Source organism: Tamandua tetradactyla, chromosome 20, assembly GCF_023851605.1.
Source record: "Tamandua tetradactyla isolate mTamTet1 chromosome 20, mTamTet1.pri, whole genome shotgun sequence".
NCBI classification, from domain to species: domain Eukaryota; kingdom Metazoa; phylum Chordata; class Mammalia; order Pilosa; family Myrmecophagidae; genus Tamandua; species Tamandua tetradactyla.
In genome coordinates this window covers 33,220,839-33,242,214 of record NC_135346.1, presented here as the reverse complement: position 1 = coordinate 33,242,214, position 21,376 = coordinate 33,220,839, and the positions used below count along the sequence as shown (strand labels likewise).

At 39.9% G+C, this 21,376-nt stretch overlaps 1 long non-coding RNA gene across 1 annotated transcript in view; it reads right to left on the bottom strand.

Moving 5' to 3' along the window:
• Positions 1 to 3,659: 3,659 nt before the first annotated feature.
• LOC143664535 (uncharacterized) overlaps positions 3,660 to 21,376 on the bottom strand; it is a 101,743-nt gene continuing 84,026 nt past the window's right edge. Inside the window, exon 3 of the long non-coding RNA XR_013166467.1 lies at positions 3,660 to 3,719. This is a non-coding gene — a long non-coding RNA (uncharacterized LOC143664535). The remainder of the gene's footprint in view (positions 3,720 to 21,376) is intronic.

Genomic DNA, 21,376 nt, shown 5'->3' with positions numbered 1-21,376 from the left:
TCAAAGCCTATAGACTCTTACTCTTCAAAGTGAGATCCTCAAATCAGCAGCATCAGTATTACCTGGGAGCTAGTTAGAAATGAAGAATCTCAGATACGCTAAAGTCCTATTTAAGACCTATTAAATCAGAACCTTAATTTTCACAAATACTGCGTTCTGGTTTACCTGCCATTACCAGATGAGATTTGTGCATCCTCTAATGTGATTTCATAGCCATAGTTGATCTCTCCCATCCAAGCCCAATTCTTCTACTAGGTGTTTTGAAACTTATGATCTGTACCAGCAAAATCTGTTATATCCTCAAACATTTTTTTGAGTTTTCCTCCCAGTGTGTGCTCATAATGAAGCCTGACTCCTTCCTGAGGATATTCCATTCCTTGCAGACCTCTCAAACAGGGGTTGTTTTACCTCCACATGTCATGTGGCACAGAACCTGTAGCTGAGGCTAGGTGCTCTCCATGTGCCTCTCAGTAGTTTATAATCAATTAATTCCTCCATCTTCCTTTAAAAATCTCACATTTTTGAAGTGCAAGCTATCAAACTATACCCCCATTATTCTTCCATGTTGCAGCCATCTGCAACCGTCCTCTTCAACTTTCTCAATCACTGAAGACCGTAGTGCCAACCTCACTGTCTTTTCCTTCACCCTTTCTTCCCTACTATCTCACTATAATATCATTATTCTTCACCTCTCCTACTATAAGTCAGCTTTCTGGATCCCCTCCACACCAATGCTATGGTCCCATAGAGTCTCTGTGCTTTTCAATCCCTTGACTATCTCACCTCTCTTGATTTTCACCCCACCTTGGCCACCCACTACCATGGCCATACACTAAGCCTTGTAATTACTATTAAATGCATTGCTTCTGAAATATGTTTCAAAATTTCTCTGTCTTTCTCTCTGACTATCCGCCCTTATAATTGCAACTCATCTAAATTTAGAATCTTCTTTAATCCAACTGTACAAATTCTTTGACCCAATTGGGATCTCCGGCCCATTGACCCTACTTCTTTTCACCATGCATAACCTGTCCTTTCTTATTCATCTTAGATTCCATGGTCAGTCTTTATAAATATTCCTTTTATAAACTCTCAAATCCCAGGCTCCTCTCTCCACCTTTAGCCTCATTTGGGAAAAAAAAAAAAACAAATTTTTTTTTGTCTATTCTGTAATTATATTCAGGCAGCTGAAGGTGAAGGTGAAAGTGATTGAAGAAAAAAATCACTATGGGTCCAACTTGTCTCTTTTTAAATTTATGACCACCAAACTCTAGTGATCTTTAGCACTTCCCAGCAATTTCATTATATTTCTGTAGTCAGTTCATTCTTCCATTCTCTGAGATGGATGTTCATTCTTTTTCTTCTCTTCTGATATCACCAACATGCTCTCCCAATTCTCCCTCTCATCTTTTGGCTCATTTTAAAATTTCTTTGAGAAAACTGAAGCAACAAAAAGATAACCATCCAATTTTTCTACCATCAAGCCTCACAAGCTACCTATTTCTCCATCTGCAAGCTCTTTTTTCTCTTATGTAAGACCAAACTCTGTATCTGTGCACTGGATCATATGTCCTTTCACTAGCCCAAGATTTTGCTCCTATGATCAATGTTTCTTTCTCCTGCATTGATTTTTCCCCTAAATATTGTATTATGTTCATCCACATACAAATATGTTATAATTTCACCCATATACTAAAGAAATCCCTCCCTTGGCTTCACATCTCTCTTCACCTGCTATTTAAATTCTCTAGTCATCTTCAGAGAAAAACTTTACTAAATATTGGTATCTTTCCACTTCCTCATACCTCCCTTCAGGCACATTTTCCTCCTACCACTACATGGAAGCCACTGCTTTTAGAGTCACAAACAAATCCCATCTTGCCATATCTAGTGTTGGTTCTCCACTTCATTCTACCCTCTTATATGCCGGGCATTTTGTTGGTCCTATTCTGATCTTGCTATCAAGTGATTTTCAACTAACCTGAATAGAGTATTAATTACTGGCATTCTCACTATCTTAGAGAAATGAAAATTTAATAACAGGATTTCTTTAAACACAAAAACTAACAATAAAAAACAATGAGACCCCAAGGAGTGTATACAGTTGTGATACTTCAGATATTGTTACAGAAAGCTGTGCGATTTATTAGCTGTGGGGACATAAAGCAAACCATGTCATCTCTCTAAGCCTCCATTTCCCACCAGCAAAATGAGAAAGTTAGAATTAGAAAATGCCTAAGATCATTCTTTTAAAAAAATTGTGATAGAAACACTAAGCATCCTTCAGAATGAGAAATATTGCACAATGGCTAAAACCAGGACCAGTAAGGTGTGAAATTTAAAGAACTGTCCATATCATTAGTCAGGGATGGGTATCATAATTCTCTGATTTGCCATATAGTAAGGAAAATAATAGCCATCAATCTAGCATGATATCAGGGCCCTGGAAAGTGTGACCCAAGCACAGAACTTGGTTAGAATATGTGTCCTCCTTGCTTGTCAGAGCGTGAAATTTATTTAAAAGAAACAAGAGTTTTCATTTTATAGTTAGAGACAAAGCATATAAGTCAGAGATTCAGTAAAGGGCAGGGAGGGAAAGGGAAGTACAAGGGAAAAGGCTAAATTGTGTAGAAGAAACATCTCATTTGGGGAAAGGTGAAGATGGAGAAGGCCTGGATTTTCCAAAAATATCACCTTCATGGTTTTATCACAAACTTGCTTTTCTGGCTTCTTTGGTATAACTGAGAAATCCAGAGTTTTTATATAATTAAGAGAAACTAAGACGAGAATTATTTATTTCCTTATAATAATATCAGATATGTCTTATTCTATTCACTTTAGCCTTACAGACCTGGAAGGATTTTAAAGATCAATTTTAAAGATCATAATACAGAGACTTAGAGAGACTATGTTCCCCTCCAGCGATCAATATATTGGATATGATAAAATAAACTATAGCCTTTCAATCCAGCTTGGAGATTGTCCAGTTTTCTTTCAAGTAAAAATAGAAAATAATAATAATAGCATGTTTTTAATGCTTACCCTATGCTTGGAATATACTAAGTATTTTCCATGCATTATTACACTTAACTCTGACAAGAACTTATGAGTTAACTACTATTATTATGCTCCCTCCACAGATGAGGGAGTCTAGTTTTAGACTTGGTAAGGGACTATCCCAAGTCACAGCTCAATCAAATCCAGGCTATTGATTTCACAGCCTAATCTCCTAATTGCAAAGCCATACTTATTCTCGGTTTTGCCGTTGGGTGCAAGGAAATGAATACTAAAAACTGAATGGATGTCAAACATTTCCACTATTTCCAAAACTGGCTCTAAATATAGACCTTCCTGCCAGGGCTGAAATGTGTATAATCTGGGATGAAATGGGATATTTGGAGGAGCCATGCTGGGAAGATTCTAGCCTACCTACAAAACATAGCAGATGGAAAACAACATGAAGAGATAATACTGTTCCCTTCTGTTTTACCAGCACTTTTGGCTCCCAGTTTCCTCTCCAAAGTACCCAGCATGCATCAAGGGCATAAGATCTTTTGCTCATTGATAAGCTAGTTTAGAAGTTTGTTTCCCCTCAGAGAATTGTAAAAAATATAACAAGGATATAAATTAATGAGACTTTTTTTTAACAAACATACCTGAACATGGTTCCAGATGGCCACTGCATTTTAAAAGCCACCGCATGGGACTGCCCAAGTTATCTGACCAAAGAGGCACAAATAACAAGTCAGATAACTGTACAGATATAAAGGCTCATCTGTTATAATCCTCTTGCTTTGAATGCAGGCAAAACCAAAGTCCAAAAAAAGCATATAACTTGTCTAGGATCACATTGTGAGATAGAGACATAACTAAGTCAAACTCAAATCTCCTAACTTCCTACTGAGAGTTCCCATCATTGTAACTTTCAGCTTAGTAAAGTTTAGGTTCCGAACAAAACAGCTCAAGCAGACAAAGGGAAAATGAAAAGGAAAAGGAAAAGGAAAAGCATGTCTGATGGAGACCAGGATGTGATTACTCCAGGAGGGAAGAATCACATACCCTATCTTATTTGGAGTTTAAAAAGTAGGTGTGATGGTTAGGTTCTGGTGTCAATTTGGCCAAATGATGATGCCCAGTTGTCATGTCAGGTAAGTACTGGCCTGATCATTGCTACAAGTATATTTTGTGGCTGGTTGATAAACCAGAAGGCTGGTATATGAAATCATCAATCAGTTGATTGCATCTGTGGCTAATTACATCTGTGACCAACTAAGGCATGTCTCCCTCAAGCACAATAATCCAATCAGTTGAAGACTTTTAAGGGAGAAGAGAGACTTTTTCACTGCTTCTTCAGCCAGCAACCTCTCCTGTGGAATTCATCCAGACCTTCAACAGAGTTGCCAGCTTCACAGCCTGCCCTATGGATTTTGGACACTTCCATTCCCACAGTTGCATGAGATACCTTTATAAATCTCATATTACATATGTTTCCTGTTGGTTCTGTTTCTCTAGAAAACTCTAATACAGTAAGTGTGGTGGTTTGGAGCTATGTACCCCAGAAAAACTTGTTCTTAAATTTAATCCATTCCTGTGAGTATGAATCAACCCTAAGTAGGACATATTGATGAGGATGTAGCCCAACTCAATCAGGAGGGGTATTAATTCCATTACTGGAGTCCTTTATTAGCATAACTAATAGGCAGACAGAAAGCTACAAAGAGAGTAGCCAGTTCCAAAATAATGGAACCTGGAAGAGAAGGGAGAGGCTAGGAGAGGCCACCATGCACGCTGCCACATGACAGAAGACCCCAGAATCAAGGATCATTGGCAGACAGACCCAGGATGCTGTATTAGTTAGGGTTCTCTAGAGAAACAGAATCAACAGGGAACACTTGCAAATATAAAATTTATGAAAGTGTCTCACGTGACCGTAGGAACGCAGAGTCCAAAATCCACAGGGCAGGCTGCGAAGCCGATGACTCCAATGGATGGCCTGGACGAACTCCACAGGAGAGGCTCACCAGCCAAAGCAGGAATGGGACCTGTCTCCTCTGAGTCCTCCTTAAAAGGCTTCCCATGATTGGATTTAGCATCACTAATTGCAGAAGACACTCCCCTTTGGCTGATTACAAATGGAATCAGCTGTGGATGTAGCTGACGTGCTCATGACCTAATCCTATGAAATGTCCTCATTGCAACAGACAGGCCAGCGCTTGCCCAATCAGATGAACAGGTACCACAACTTGGCCAAGTTGACACCTGTCCCTAACCATGACAGTCCACCCCTTGTCAACTTGGCACATATATATATATATATATATCACCTTAGACCATACTTAATTTCCAAATGAAAACAAATAAGCACACATTTTTTCTTTTACCTGACAATACTCAACTGTCCTGCATATAACTGGAAACACATTAAATCTCTCCAGAATAGCGTGCAAATCCTTGGGCAACATTCATTCTTAAACTTGATATCTTACAACTTAAATAGTATAACACAAACAAAACAGCATTACAGTCCTCGTTTCTGTAACTGATCACATGGTCGAAGTTCATATTTATCACTACCTTCTTCCACTACCCATTCCATGTTCCCTTTCCCCTCAGCAAGCACTTCAGCTGGCCGTGGTTCTTTGCCTGGTGGGGTGACCCAAACCTTCATTCCTGAAGTCTCAGAGCCATTAGTGGTCCTGCCTGGATTGTGTTGTTGCAGTTTTCCATTGATTTTAATCACAGGGCATGGTAGTACTAATAGACGCCCCAGGGGATCTCCTATATTCCAAGAAAACTCTTCTTTACTTCCATTATGTAGTTGCAGTCCTACTTCCTTCTGATAGTCAGGGTCAATTACCCCAGACAATAATGTAATCCCCTTCTTGGTGTGTTGATCCAGAGGCATAAGTAGCCCAAAGTGGCCAGGTGGCAATCTTAACTTCCAGTTCAGTGGTATCACTGTTGTTTCTCCTGGAGAAAGCACACCCCGTTTTGGAACTAAAACCTGTAGACCAGCAGAACTCAGGGTAGCAGGGACAGGAAGCAAAAATTTTCCTAGTGGATCACTAGGAGTAATAGTGAGTGGCACCACACCCATTTCCACCCCTTGGTTCCTGGACCCATGGATCCTGGCTATGGGAGAAACAGCACCATACAGTGGACGCTGATTCAGAGCATACACAGCTTCCTGGAGAACATTACCCCAGCCTTTCAAGTTTTTGCCACCTAGTTGGCACCGTAATTGAGTTTTCAAAAGGCCATTCCACCGTTCTATCAATCCAGCAGCTTCTGGATGATGGGGAACATGGTAAGACCAGAGAATTCCATGAACATGTGCCCATTCCCACACTTCATTTGCTGTGAAGTGTGTTCCTTGATCCGAAGCAATGCTATGTGGAATACCATGACGATGGATAAGGCATTCTGTAAGCCCATGAATAGTAGTTTTGGCAGAAGCATTGCGTGCAGGGAAAGCCAACCCATATCCAGAGTATGTGTCTATTCCAGTTAGAAAAAATCGCTGCCCCTCCCATGAAGGGAGTGGTCCAATGTAATCAACCTGCCACCATGTAGCTGGCTGGTCACCTCGGGGAATGGTGCCATATCGGGGGCTGAGTGTGGGTCTCTGCTGCTGGCAGATTGGGCACTCAGCAGTGGCTGTAGCCAGGTCAGCCTTGGTGAGTGGAAGTCCATGTTGCTGAGCCCATGCATAACCTCCATCCCTACCACCATGACCACTTTGTTCATGAGCCCATTGGGCAATAACAGGAGTTGCTGGGGAAAGAGGCTGACTGGTATCCATAGAACGGGTCATCTTATCCACTTGATTATTAAAATCTTCCTCTGCTGAAGTCACCCTCTGGTGTGCATTCACATGGGACACAAATATCTTCATGTTTTTAGCCCACTCAGAAAGGTCTATCCACATACTTCTTCCCCAGACCTCTTTGTCACCAATTTTCCAATTATGGTCTTTCCAAGTCCCTGACCATCCAGCCAAACCATTAGCAACAGCCCATGAGTCAGTATACAAACGGACCTCTGGCCAGTTTTCCTTCCAAGCAAAATGAACAACCAGGTGCACTGCTCGAAGTTCTGCCCACTGGGAGGATTTCCCCTCACCACTGTCCTTCAAGGACACCCCAGAAAGGGGTTGTAATGCTGCAGCTGTCCACTTTCGGGTGGTACCTGCATATCGTGCTGACCCATCTGTAAACCAGGCCCAAGTTTTCTCTTCCTCAGTCAATTCATGTAAGGAACTCCCCAAGAGGCCATAGCTCTGGTCTGGGAAAGAGAAGGTAATATGGCAGCAGGAGTGGAAACCATGGGCATCTGTGCCACTTCTTCATGTAACTTACTTGTGCCTTCAGGACCTGCTCTGGCTCTATCTCCTATATACCATTTCCACTTTACAATAGAGTGCTGCTGTGCACGCCCAACTTTATGGCTTGGTGGGTCAGACAACACCCAACTCATGATAGGCAACTCAGGTCTCATGGTAACTTGGTGGCCCATGGTTAAGCGTTCAGTCTCTACTAAGGCCCAGTAGCAGGCCAAAAGCTGTTTCTCAAAAGAAGAGTAGTTATCTGCAGCAGATGGTAAGGCTTTGCTCCAAAATCCTAAGGGTCTGCGTTGTGATTCTCCTATAGGGGCTTGCCAAAGGCTCCAGAAAGCATCTCTATTTGCCACTGACACTTCCAGCACCATTGGATCTGCTGGATCATATGGCCCAAGTGGCAGAGCAGCTTGCACAGCAGCCTGGACCTGTCGCAGAGCCTCTTCTTGTTCAGGTCCCCACTCAAAATTAGCAGCTTTTCTGGTCACTCGATAAATGGGCCGGAGTAGCACACCCAAATGAGGAATATGTTGTCGCCAAAATCCAAAAAGACCCACTAGGCGTTGTGCCTCTTTTTTGGTTGTGGGAGGGGCCAGATGCAGCAATTTATCCTTCACCTTAGAAGGAATATCTCGACATGCCCCACACCACTGGACACCTAGAAATTTTACTGAGGTAGAAGGCCCCTGTATTTTTGTTGGATTTATCTCCCATCCTCTGACACGCAAATGCCTTACCAGTAAATCTAGAGTAGTTGCTACTTCTTGCTCACTAGGTCCAATCAACATGATATCATCAATATAATGGACCAGTGTGATGTCTTGTGGGAGGGAGAAACGATCAAGGTCTCTGCGAACAAGATTATGACATAGGGCTGGAGAGTTGATATACCCCTGAGGTAGGACAGTGAACGTATATTGCTGACCTTGCCAACTGAAAGCAAACTGTTTCTGGTGGTCCTTACTAATAGCTATTGAGAAAAAAGCATTTGCCAGATCAATAGCTGCATACCAGGTACCAGGGGATGTATTGATTTGCTCAAGCAATGATACTACATCTGGAACAGCAGCTGCAATTGGAGTTACCACCTGGTTGAGTTTACGATAATCCACTGTCATTCTCCAAGACCCATCTGTTTTCTGCACAGGCCAAATAGGAGAGTTGAACGGGGATGTGGTGGCAATCACCACCCCTGCATCTTTCAAGTAATCTCTGCAATCCCTCCAGGAATACAGTATTGCTTTTGATTTACTATTTTGCTTGGTAGGGGCAGTTCTAGTGGCTTCCACTTGGCCTTTCCCACCATAATAGCCCTCACTGCACGAGTTAGAGAACCAACATGGGGATTCTGCCAGTTGCTCAGTATGTCTATGCCAATTATACATTCCGGAACTGGGGAAATAACTACAGGATGGGTCCGGGGGCCCACTGGACCCACTGTGAGATGGACCTGAGCTAAAACTCCGTTGATCACCTGGCCTCCATAAGCCCCCACTCTGACTGGTGGTCCAGAGTGACGTTTTGGGTCCCCTGGAATTAATGTCACTTCTGAACCAGTGTCTAATAATCCCCGAAATATCTGATCATTTCCTTTTCCCCAATGCACAGCTACCCTGGTAAAAGGCCGTCGGTCTCCTTGGGGAAGACTTAGAGGAAGGTTAACAGTATAAATTTGTGGCAGTGTAACAGGTTTCTTCCCCATAGGGACCTGGCCTCCCCTTCATTCAAGGGGCTCAGGGTCTGTAAACTGTTTCAAGTCTGGAAATTGGTTAAGGGGCCGTGACTCTGTGTTTTTGTAATTCAGATTAGACTTCTGTTCCCTTGACCTAGAACTCTTTTGTTTATACAGCTCCAACAAGAATTTAGTAGGCTGCCCTTCTATTATATTTCTAGGCACCCCATGATTTACTAGCCAATGCCACAAATCTCTGCGTGTCATATAATTTTGATGCCTCCTTTGAGTTTGTTGTCTATTATAATACCCACGTCTACCCTGTCTTTGGTGATTAAGTGCTGCCACCTGGCTTCTGCCAACTCGGGATCCTGTCATCCCCATTGTGTTTAAGGATTCCAGCTCAGTGACAGCAATTCCTACAGTAATATCTGACCTACAGAGAAGTGCAACCACAGAGCTCTTGAGTGATGATAGTGCTAGTCTCACAAATTTATTTCTCACTGTTCTGGTAAAAGGTGCATCCTCTGGACATTCCTGGGGTGTAAGAGCAGGCTTTGCATGATAAATCCACTCTAACATCCCAATCTCTCTAAGCCTCTGGATCCCCTCATCTACATTATACCAGGGCAGTTCTGGCATTTCAACCTCAGGTAATGTTGGCCACCTTTTGATCCATGTTTCAACCAACCACCCAAACAAGCTGTTAACACCTTTTCTAACTGCTCTAGCTATAACATTGAATGCAGAATCTCTGCTTAGTGGGCCCATATCAATAAATTCAGCTTGATCCAGCCTTATACTCCTCCCACCATTATCCCACACTCTTAAAATCCATTGCCACACATATTCCCCTGATTTCTGTCTATATAAATTGGAAAACTCACACAGTTCTTTTGGAGTATAACGTACCTCCTCATGTGTGATACTTTGTACCTCACCTTTAGGGGCCTGTTGGGACTTTAGTCTAGTTATAGGTCTAGAAGAAATGAGGGGTGGTGGGGGTGGGTCATGAAAAGAATTAGAAATATCTTCCAAGCCATTTGCTTCAGGGCTTTCATTTGCAGTTTCATCTGGTGAAACAGGATTAATAACTCTAGGGCTAATCCCTTCAGGAGGAGGTAGGGTGGCCAATTCCTCAAGGCAGGCTGGAGGTGGGGCGGCTATGTCCTCAGGGCAGACTATTACAGGGTTATCTAAAGAAGGCTCAGCATGGTCTAGGGTTTCAACCTCACCCCCAACATCATTATCAATCCATGTGTCACCATCCCATTTTTCAGGGTCCCACTCCTTTCCAATCAATGCCCTCACTTTAACGGCAGACACCATGCAAGACTGAGATTTCAGTTTACGTTGTAAAGTTGCTACTCTAACAATAAGATTCTGAGTCTGATTTTCAGAGATCTCAAGTCTACGGCTACAGGAAATAAAATTTTCCTTCAGGATACTCATAGAAACCTCTACATCTTTCAGACGGCACTTAAGCTTCTTGTTTGAAGCCTTAAGCCCATCCCTTTCACCCTTTAACGTAGACAGTGTATCTAACAACAACCAACCAACATCTCTATAACTCTTATTCCTACAAAACTGTGTAAAGGTGTCAAAAACATTATCCCCCAGAGTCTGGCTTCGTACAAGCGAAGCATTAGGAGAATCGAATGATGATATTTTGACTATCTCCTTTGCCAACTCAGTCCATGGATTGGGAGTGTCATTCTGATTACGGGAATCAGAGTCCTTAGTGTCTCTGAGCCCAGTCAGAGTAGAAAACCATTCATAAAAACCCATTTTTAAGATTCTGTTCCTTAAGAACCACTCCCGGTGCCAAGATGTATTAGTTAGGGCTCTCTAGAGAAACAGAATCAACAGGGAACACTTGCAAATATAAAATTTATGAAAGTGTCTCACATGACCGTAGGAACGCAGAGTCCAAAATCCACGGGGCAGGCTGCAAAGCCGATGACTCCAATGGATGGCCTGGACGAACTCCACAGGAGAGGCTCACCAGCCAAAGCAGGAATGGGACCTGTCTCCTCTGAGTCCTCCTAAAAAGGCTTCCCATGATTGGATTTAGCATCACTAATTGCAGAAGATACTCCCCTTTGGCTGATTACAAATGGAATCAGCTGTGGATGTAGCTGACGTGATCATGACCTAATCCTATGAAATGTCCTCATTGCAACAGACAGGCCAGTGCTTGCTCAATCAGATGAACAGGTACCACAACTTGGCCAAGTTGACACCTGTCCCTAACCATGACAAATGCCAATCTTTGGGAAGAAAGCATAGCCTTGATAACATCTTGATTTGGATTTCTTTAGCCTCAAAACCATGAGCTAATGAATTTTCATTGTTTAAGCCAACTCATTGCATAGCATTTGCTTGAGCAGTCAAGGAAACTAAACCAGATTTTAGTACCAAAAATGTGGAAACAGATTGGGAATTGAGTAATGAATAAAGGCTAGAAGAATGTGAGGTGCTTGATGGAAAAACCATAGATTGCTTTTAAGACACTGTTGGTAGAAATATGAATGCTAAAGCTATTTCCAGGGAGACCTTAGAAGGAAATGATGAATGTGTTATTGGAAACAGGAGGAAAGGTGAAAAATTGTATTAAAGTGGCAGAGAACTTGGTGAAATTGAGTTCTCATATCAAATGGAAAGCAGAACTTAAAAGTAATGAACCTAGATATTTAGCTGAGGCGATTTCCAAGCTAAGTGTGGAGATTTCCAAGCTAAGATTGGGAACTGCAGCCTGGTTTCTCCTGCAGTTTTAGCAAAATATAAGAGGAGAAAAATAGACTGAAGTCTGAGTTCTTAAGCACAAAGAAATAGAAATTAACAGTATGGAAATTTATGAGCTTATCCAGATAGTGTGCTCAGAGACTAGGGACAATCATGGCTCTATCACAGACCTCTCTGTGCTTCCAGAAAGCAAGGCCCCTATATGAGGTTTTCACTGAGCATGGATCCAGTCAGCTATTTCAGTGGAACCAAGACTGGAAATGTTCAGTTGTGCAGGAAAGATTTGTGGAAAGTTCTAGGGTCTGATGGATTGAACTATGAACCCCCTATGAACTGCATGCAAAGCTGCCAAGTTTTCTGCAAAATTCATGAGTGAAACTGCTGCCAGCCTGTACTGAAAGGGAAAGAGAAGGGACAAATTGAAGGGAGAATGACTTCAAGGGAAGAACCATGGAAGGCAATGTCTGGACCAAAGAGATCTCCTCAGGCAAAGACAGCAGGCCTGCCCAAGCGCGCAGAAAGGATGGGCCTGCCCCTCCACTTGGAGAGAGTGAAACTTGCACCCTGTTGTTCAGAGACAGTGCTGCCACCCAACGCTCAGAGGGTGGAGCCTTCACCTCAGTGTTTGGGGAGAACATGGCTGCTGCACAAGCACTTGAAAAGTTGGGGCTATTTTTCCATCAGTCCCAGAGGATAAAACATTGATCCATAGATGACTCTCAGACCTTGAAATTGAGTGGAGTTTGCCCAGCTGGAACAGTTTTCCTTCCAATTTCTCCCTTTTGTAGTGGGAATGTTTATCCTGTATGTCTCTCAATTGTATATTGGAAGCAGATAATATTTTTCCTAGGTTTTTCAGGTCCACAGACAGAGGAATTGTGCCCCAGGACAGATCACACTCATAAGCAATGTTGATAAGACTTTGTACTTAGCATTGTTAGTAAAATGACTTTAAGGCTTTTTGGATGTTGTGATGGAATGAATATATTTTGCATGTGGAAATAACATGTGTTTTGGGGGTCCAGAGGGCAGAGTGTGGTGGTTTGGAGCTATGTACCCCAGAAAAACATTTTCTTAAATTTAATCCACTCCTGTTGGTGGAAATCCATGGTAAGTGAACTTTTTGATGAGTTATTTCAGTTAAGGTGTGGCCCAATCACACAAGCAGAATGGGCCTTAATCCTATTATTGGAGTCCTTTATAAGCAGGATGAAATTCAGACAGATAGAGAGGAAGCCATAGAGGGAGCAGCCAGAAGCTGAATGTCAATAGGACCAAGAAGAAAAGGGAGAGGTAAGGAGAGGGTGCCATGTGCATTAGCATGTGCATTGCCACAAGACAGAGGAACCCAGGGCCAAGGATCACCAGCAGTCAACCCCAGAATGCCAGTCTTCAGGAATAAAGCATTTCCTGGATGATGTCTTGAGTGGATATTTTCTTAGCCTCAAAACCATAAGCTAATAAATTCCCATTGTTTTCCTATTGCACTTTATTTGCTTGCACAGCCAAGGAACTAAAACAACATGGTAGGTGTCATGGTCAGGTTCATGTATCAACTTGGCCAGTGGTGATTCCTGGTCATCTGGTCGAGCAAGAACAAGCACTGTCTGTTGCTATGAGGACATTTCATTGACTTAAATCATGATTATGTCAGCTGCACCCACAGCTGATTGCCATTTGTAATCAGCTAAGGGGAGTGTCTTCTGCAATGAGTGATGCTTAATCTAATCAGCAGAAGACTTTTAAGGAGGATTCAGAAGAGACAGGCATTATTCCTGCTTCAGCTGGTGAGACTCTTCTGTGGAGGTCATCCAGACCCCTCCTTAGAATCACCAGCTTCACAGCCTGCCCTATGGATTTGGACTCTTCCATCCCCATGGTTGTCCAGCCAGCCCCTTCTGAGAGTTCGTTGTGGACTTCATTGGAGTTACCAGGTTAAGGTCTGCCCTGCAGACCTTGGTCTCTACATTCCCATGGTTACATGAGACACTTTTATAAATTTTATGTCTACAGATATCTCTTGCTGATTCTGTTTCTCTAGAGAACCCTTGCTAATACAGTAGGTATTGTTATAATTTCATTTCCACCTTTGATGAACCTAGGATTCAGAGAGAGTGATTTATCTATTAGTTCACTTTTACACTCAGCAAACACTGAATGCAGATGAGGTTTCAGGCACTGTCCAAGGTGGTGGAAATATAGTAGTAAGTGAAATGAAGCTTACAGGGTCATGCTTTCCTAGGGCCTTGACATACCAAATTGGTGGCTACTGTTTTGTTTCATATTTGACACATCAGAGAACTATGCTGCCTTTCTCCAATGAGATAGCCATTTTTTTTAACTACAAATTACTTATCCTGGCTTCAACCATTGACCAATACTATATTTAATTCTCAAGGAAGTTTAAAGTTTCTATCACAGACTCCAAAATAAACAATCTTAAAGTTTTCTAACTCTATATTCTCATTTTACTGACAGAGAAATGGAGGCTCATAGAGATGACATGACTTGCTTTATATCTCCACAGCTAATAAATGATAAACTTTCTGTAATGAAATAAATTAAGCTTACATTTTAAGATAGACTGAAAACATAAATCAAGTAAATACAACAGAAGAAAATAGTTACCCATGAAAAATAATTACAAATTAATATTGCTTTGAAGGAAACAAACAACTGCGACAGAAAATAATACAATAAGTAGGGAATTTAGAGAAAGTCTCTGAGCAACTAACATTTAAAATTAGAACTGAAATATGAGAAGGTAGCAGTTTTGCAGGGCCCCAGGGTAAAAAGCATTATAAATTTAAAGAACTACAAATGTAAAGATTCTGAGACAGGAAAGAATGGCATACAGGGGGAACTGAATGAACTTTTCTCTTCCTGGAATCCAGTGAATGAGAAGGTGAGTAGAGAGAGAAGACTGGAAATGAGCAGGGGGCCCAATCATGTAGGAACTTGTAGGACATGTTCAGGATGTCTAGTACAATCTGATTCTCAGGATCAGATGGGCTACATGGAAACCCAGCCAGGCTTGAAACTCAGGAATCCTAATTCCATAAATGGTGACCATAGACAAGTCAGTATTCTCTTCCATGTTCACTTTGCACTCTCAGTGGAAATACCAAGTGAGCTAATGAATTCAAAACCCCTTTGAAAAAAGCAATGAGAACTAAACTGCCCCCAAGAGCAAGGAAAAAGCACCCTATATCCTTCTTCAGACCGTCCCGACAGTTCGAGGTGCCAACAGGGTATGCAATTTTGAGACTGATTTATAGATGAGAAAGTTGAGGTTGGGAGAAGGTAAAATGACTTCTGTATCAGTAATGACTCAGCATTTATTTCTAGAACTCTTGGTTGTACCCCAAATCTCAATTAATTACAATTCTTGATAGGTCACTTCCAAGGCAGGAAGATCATAAGATCCTTAGCCTGTGACAGTAAATAAAAATAAAGCAGTGCAAACAAAACTCCAAACTACCCTTTTTCCTAATAAAATAGATATACATTTGTGCTAAAATTGATCATTATCTCCAGCCACATATGGCTTAGTTTAAATTATAACTAACTCAGTATCATAATAATGCTCTATCATCCTACTTATGTGAAGTCACCTAAACTCACTGGGAACAGAATTTGGACTCTAAAAGGAAAAGACAGAAATATATCAGATGCTGCCTCCTGCTAATGGGTTTGGCAGATGAGGAAAACAGAATTAGAGATGTAAGAGGCCCTGCTATTCACTTCACTAGGATATGTGCTGGGAAACTAGCTCTATTTACAGACACTGTTCATCTCCTAAAGGCTTCAGGTTCATCAATGACACCATCTAGAGTAAGCGGGGCTTCATTTGGAGGCTCAGGTCAGTGGTTTCAAATGGCTAAATTAAGTTTAATGCTTGGGGGAGGGGGTAGCTCTCTGGATTATCTACACCTCCACTAAGTTTCTTCCTGCCAAAAAAGAGAGGGCTGTTCTCTGAAAGATACTGGCTGAAGTGACAGAATTTATGGAAAAACATGTCAGACAGAGAGATAGTAGAAAAATGGCTTCTTCATTCTAGCCTGCTTCTTAGCTACTGAGATCCTTAAATGTGTTCTTATCTCTAGGCCTCATTTCCTCATTCATAAGTTAAAAAATCAGCTAGGGTTGGGTCATGGTGGATCAACAAGCAGAGTTTTCACCTGCCGTGCCAGAGACCAGGTTTGATTCCCGGTGCCTCCCCATTCAAAAAAAATCAGCTAGGATGATGTTTTAGTTTCCTCATTGATGAAGAAAATACGATGCAATGGGTTGGCTTAAACAATGAGAAATTATTGGCTAACACTTTTGGGGCTAGAAGAAATCCAAATTTAAGTATCATCAGAGTGATGCTTTCTTCCCAAAGACTGGCATTCTGGGACTGGCTATAAGTGATCACTGGTCTTTGACTTCTTGGCCACATGGCAATGCACTTGGCAGCTTCCTGTGGCCTCTTCCTTCTTTACAGATTCTGTTGACTTTCAGACTCTTGCTTCCATGGCTTTCTCTCTATTTGTCTGAATTTCATTCTGTTAATAAAGTACTCCAGTAATCGGATTAAGACTTATTCTGATTAAGTCGGACCACACAAATGAAAATATAAAACAAAATTGTAATTACAATGGTTCATGCCCACAGAAATGGATTAAGTTTAAGAGCATGTTTTTTGGGATACATAGTTCCAAACCACCACAGATGATTTCTAAGGGCTCTTCAGCTCTAATAGTCCATGATTTCATAAGCAAAAATCAAAATAAACTATTCTCAATAGATCATGATTCTAAACATTTTCCAGAGGTTGTAAAGGTTTTACATTAAAGCAACCACTTACTTTTCACTTCCATCTGACACCAGTGGCACACATTTGTGAGAAAATGTATCGTGTCTTTAAGGAACTGGGATATGCCTTGGCTAACCTTGGAAACTTCATGAATATGTTCATGAGATGCAGATTAGTTATATTAAAATGAAATAGCCAGTTGAAGACCTGCATCCATCTCATGTGCTGCTAAGGATTTTCTTCCATGAACTCTAACATGCCTCCTTTTCTTCTTAACAGCCCTTCTTTAAAGAGGCATATACATAAGGAAGTCAGGAGCAGGATATATGACTCCTCTTACTGGATAACCTAATGCTCCACTGCCCCTAACTTGAGATAAATTCTTATTAGTATTATTCAATCCTATATTCCAGCATCATCATAAAGATATTAAGTAAAGGTAACAAAACAATCAAATGCAAGACCCATTGATAATGCATCTCAGTATATAAATCTAGTCTTTATTTCTTATAAGAGTTAGGATACAAGTTAATAAGAAATAATCATATCTCCTTATAACAGACATGCAGAATATAAAGAGGTAATATGTGACAAAAAGAACATAAAGAGGAGAAACAAAGGGAACTGGGAACAGAGAATTTGTATGCTATCTAAGTAAGTTGATATCTTTTTAAACTAATAGGTTATAGACTTAGGTTATTTAGTGCAAACCCCAATGTAACCAGAAAGAAATTATTTTAAAAATATAAAGAAACAAAAATGAGAAAAGACCAATCAGCTACATCAAGAACAGCAACTATACACAAAAGGAGGCTGCAATAAAGGAAAAGAGAACAAAATTGATACGGGACATATTAAAAAACAAAGTGACTGAAATAAGTCCTGCCTTATCAATAATGACACTAAGTGTTAATGAATTAAATTCCTCAATCAAAAGACACAGGTTGACAAGATGGATAAAGAAGCATGATACAGTTATATGTACTTTAAAAGAGACTCACATTAGACCTAAAGACAAAAATAAGTGGAAGTGAAGGGATGGAAGAAGATATTCCATGAAAATTGCAAACAAAAGGGAGCTGGAGTAGCAGCACCAAATATTGTATAAAATAGACTTTATGTCAAAATCTATTACAGAAGAAAAAGAAGGATACTATATGTTAATAAAAGGGTCAATCCATGAAAGAAATAATGATAAACATTTATGCACCTAAACATAGTGCCCCAAAAAACACAAGGTAATGCTGGCAATACTGAAGGGAGCAAGAGACACCTCTATAATAATAGCTGGAAACTTCAGTGCACCATTTTCAATGGATAATGGATCTTCTATCTAGATGTTCTATCAATGGATAGAAACAGAGAATTTGAACAGTATGATAAATAAACTCGACCTAATAGACATATACAGAATACTGTACCTCAAAACAACATAAACACATGCTTCTCAAGTGCACATGGCTCATTCTTCAGCACAGACTATATAGGTCACAAAACAAGACCAATAAATGAAAAAAGATTGAAACTATACAAACCATCTTACTGATCACAATGGAATGAATAAGAAATATATCAGGCAGAACTAGAAGATCTCCAATTATATGGAATTTAAAGAATATGCCTTAAAACAATAAATGAGTCAAAGAAGAAATCATAAGGGAAATCATGAAATATCTTGAGAATAATGAAAATGAAAACAGAGCATATCAAAACTTAAGGGACACGGCTAAGAAGTGCTGAAAGGAATTTATAGTTCTAAATGCTTCCATTAAGAAAGAAAAGCTAGCTCAAATCAGAGATTAAATACAACTGGGTTAATTAAAGAAAAGCACATTAAACTAAATCCAGAGCAAGCATCAGGTAGGAAATAACAAAGAATAGAGCAGAAATAAATGAAATCAGGAATAAAAGTTAATGAAAGAATTAATGAAACCAAAAGTTGCTTATTTAGAAAGATAAAAGGAGCAACAAATCTTTAGCTAGGCTGACAAAAAAGAGAGCACTCAAAGAAAACCAGAAATGAAAGGGAGGACATTACTACTGACTCCAATTAAAAGGACATAAAAGGACCATAAGAGGATAATATGAACAACGTTATGCCAAGAAATTAGACAACTTAGATGAAATGGACAAGTTCCTAGAAACAACCTACACAAACATAGGAAGAAATAAAAGATCTCAACAGACCAACTGCAAGTAAAGTGATTGACTCAGGCATCAAAAACTTCCAACAAGGAAAAGCCCAGTGTCGGATGGCTTCAAAGGTGAATTCTACCAAACAGTACAGGAATAATTAATACCAATCCTTCTCAAACACTTTCAAAAAATTGAAGAGGAGGAAACATCCACATTGTAGGAGACCAAAATCACCCTAATACCAAAACCAGATAACATTAACATAAGAAAAGAACATTAGAGACCATATTCCTTATGCACATAGATGCAGAAATCCTCAACAAAACATTAGCACACTGTATTCAACAGCACGTTAACAATTATACACCATGATCAAATTGGCTTTATCCCAGTTTTGCAAGGGTGGTTCAACATAAAAAAACCAATTAATGTAATACACAATATTAACAGAACAAATGGAAAAAAACACAGTATCATCTCAGTTGATGCAGAAAAGGTATTTGACAAAATACAGCACTGCTTACTCATTAAAAAAAAATTACGTAGAAAACTAAGAATAGAAGGAAATTCCCTCAACACGATAAGGGTACAGATGAAAAACCTGCCCCTAACATCATACTCAATGGTGGCAGAATGAAACATTTCCCTCTAAGAACAGGAATAAGACAAGGATGCCCACTGTCACCACTGTTCTTCGAACTCATACTGAAAGTTCTAGCCAGAGCAATAAGGCAAGGAAAAGAAATAAGAGGTATCCAGTCTGGAAAGGAAGAAGTAAAACATTCAAATTTGTATATAACATGATCCTATATATATAGGAAGTCCTTAACAATTTATAACAAAGCTATTAGAGCTAATAAAAGAGTTCAGAAAAGTGGTGGTGTACAGGACCAAACACAAACATCAGGAGTGTTTTATGCACTAATAACAAACAATCTGATAGGAAATTTTTTTATTTCCCTTTACAATATCAACTAAAAGAATCTACACCCAAAGTACAAACAACAATTTTAAAAAAGGGATAAAAGGGATTACATGAAAAATTTAAAATTTGTTCATTAAAGGACTTCATCATGAAAGTAAAAAGTCAACCTACAGAATGGGAGAAAATATTTAGAAACCATGTACCTGATATTGGTTTAATATCCAGAATATATAAAGAAACCCTTCAACTCAACAACAAAATACAAACAACACATCTTTTAAAAGTGGACAAAAGAATTGAATAGACAGTTCTCCAAAGAAGCTATATAAATGGCCAAAAAAGCACATGAAAAGATGTTCAACATCATTAGCCATTGGGAAATTGCAAATCAAAACTGCGAGATATTACTTCAAACCCAATAAAAAGGCTATTAGTAAAAACAAAAAATAGCAGGTGTTAGAATGGATATGGAGGAACAGGAACACTCACTCATTGCTAATAGTATGTAAAATGATGCAGCTGCTATAGAGAAGAGTTTAGCAGTTCTTCAAAAAGTTAAGTAGAGATTTATCATATGACCTGGCAGTCCCATATCCAGGTATACATTCAAAAGAATTGAAAGCAGGAACTCGAACAGATATTTGCACACCAATATTTCTAGTGACATTATTCAAAAATTTCAAAGGATGGAAGCAACCCTAGTATCCATCAACAGAAGAATGGATAATTAAAATATGGTATATACATGCAATGGAATATTATGTGGCCATGAAAAGGAATAAAGTTCTGATACATGTAACAGTGTGGGTGAAACTTGAAGACATCATTTTGAACGAAATAAGCCAGACACAAGAGGTCAAATAGTTTGTGAACTTGGGGAGGCCATGGTGGCTCAGTGGTAGAGCTCTTGCCTGCCATGCCTGAGACCCGGGTTCAATTCCTGGTGCCTGCCCATGCAAAAAACAAAAAAAAATTAAAAAATAGTTTGTGACCTCACTAAATATGAAATAATTAGAAAAAGCAAATTTTAGTCAGAAACTAGAATAGAGGTTATACAGGGGCTGGGGAGTGGACAGAGAATGAAAAGCTTTTTGTTTTTGTTTTTTATATATTTTTATTGACATATCTTCATACCCTTACAGTCCATACATGGTGTACCATCAATAGCTCACAATATCATCACATAGTTGTGTATTCATCACCATGATCATTTTCAGAACACTTGTATCATTCCAGAAAAAGAAATAAAAAGAAAAAAAGTCATATATTCCATACCATTTACCTCTCCCTCTCATTGACCACTAGAATTCCAATCCACCCAATTGATTTTACCCTTTATCCCCCTTATTATTTATTTTTTATCCATATATTTTTACTCATTTGCCCATACCCTGGATAAACGGAGCATCAGACACAAGGTTTTCACAATCACAGTCACACTATAAAAGATATATTAGTATACAATCATCTTCAAGAATCAAGGCTACTAGAACACAACTCAGTTTCAGCTACTTTCCTCTAGCCACACCAATATACCATAAACTAAAAAGGGATATCTGTGTAATGTATAATAATAACCACCAGGATAACCTTTCAACTCTGTTTGAAATCTCTCAGCCACTGAAACTTTATTTTGACTCATTTATCTCTTCTACCTTTTGGTCAAGAAGGCTTTCTCAATCCCATGATGCTGGGTTCTGGCAAATCCCTGGAGTTCTGTTCCACATAGCCAGGGAGATTTACACCCCTATGAGTCATGTCCCA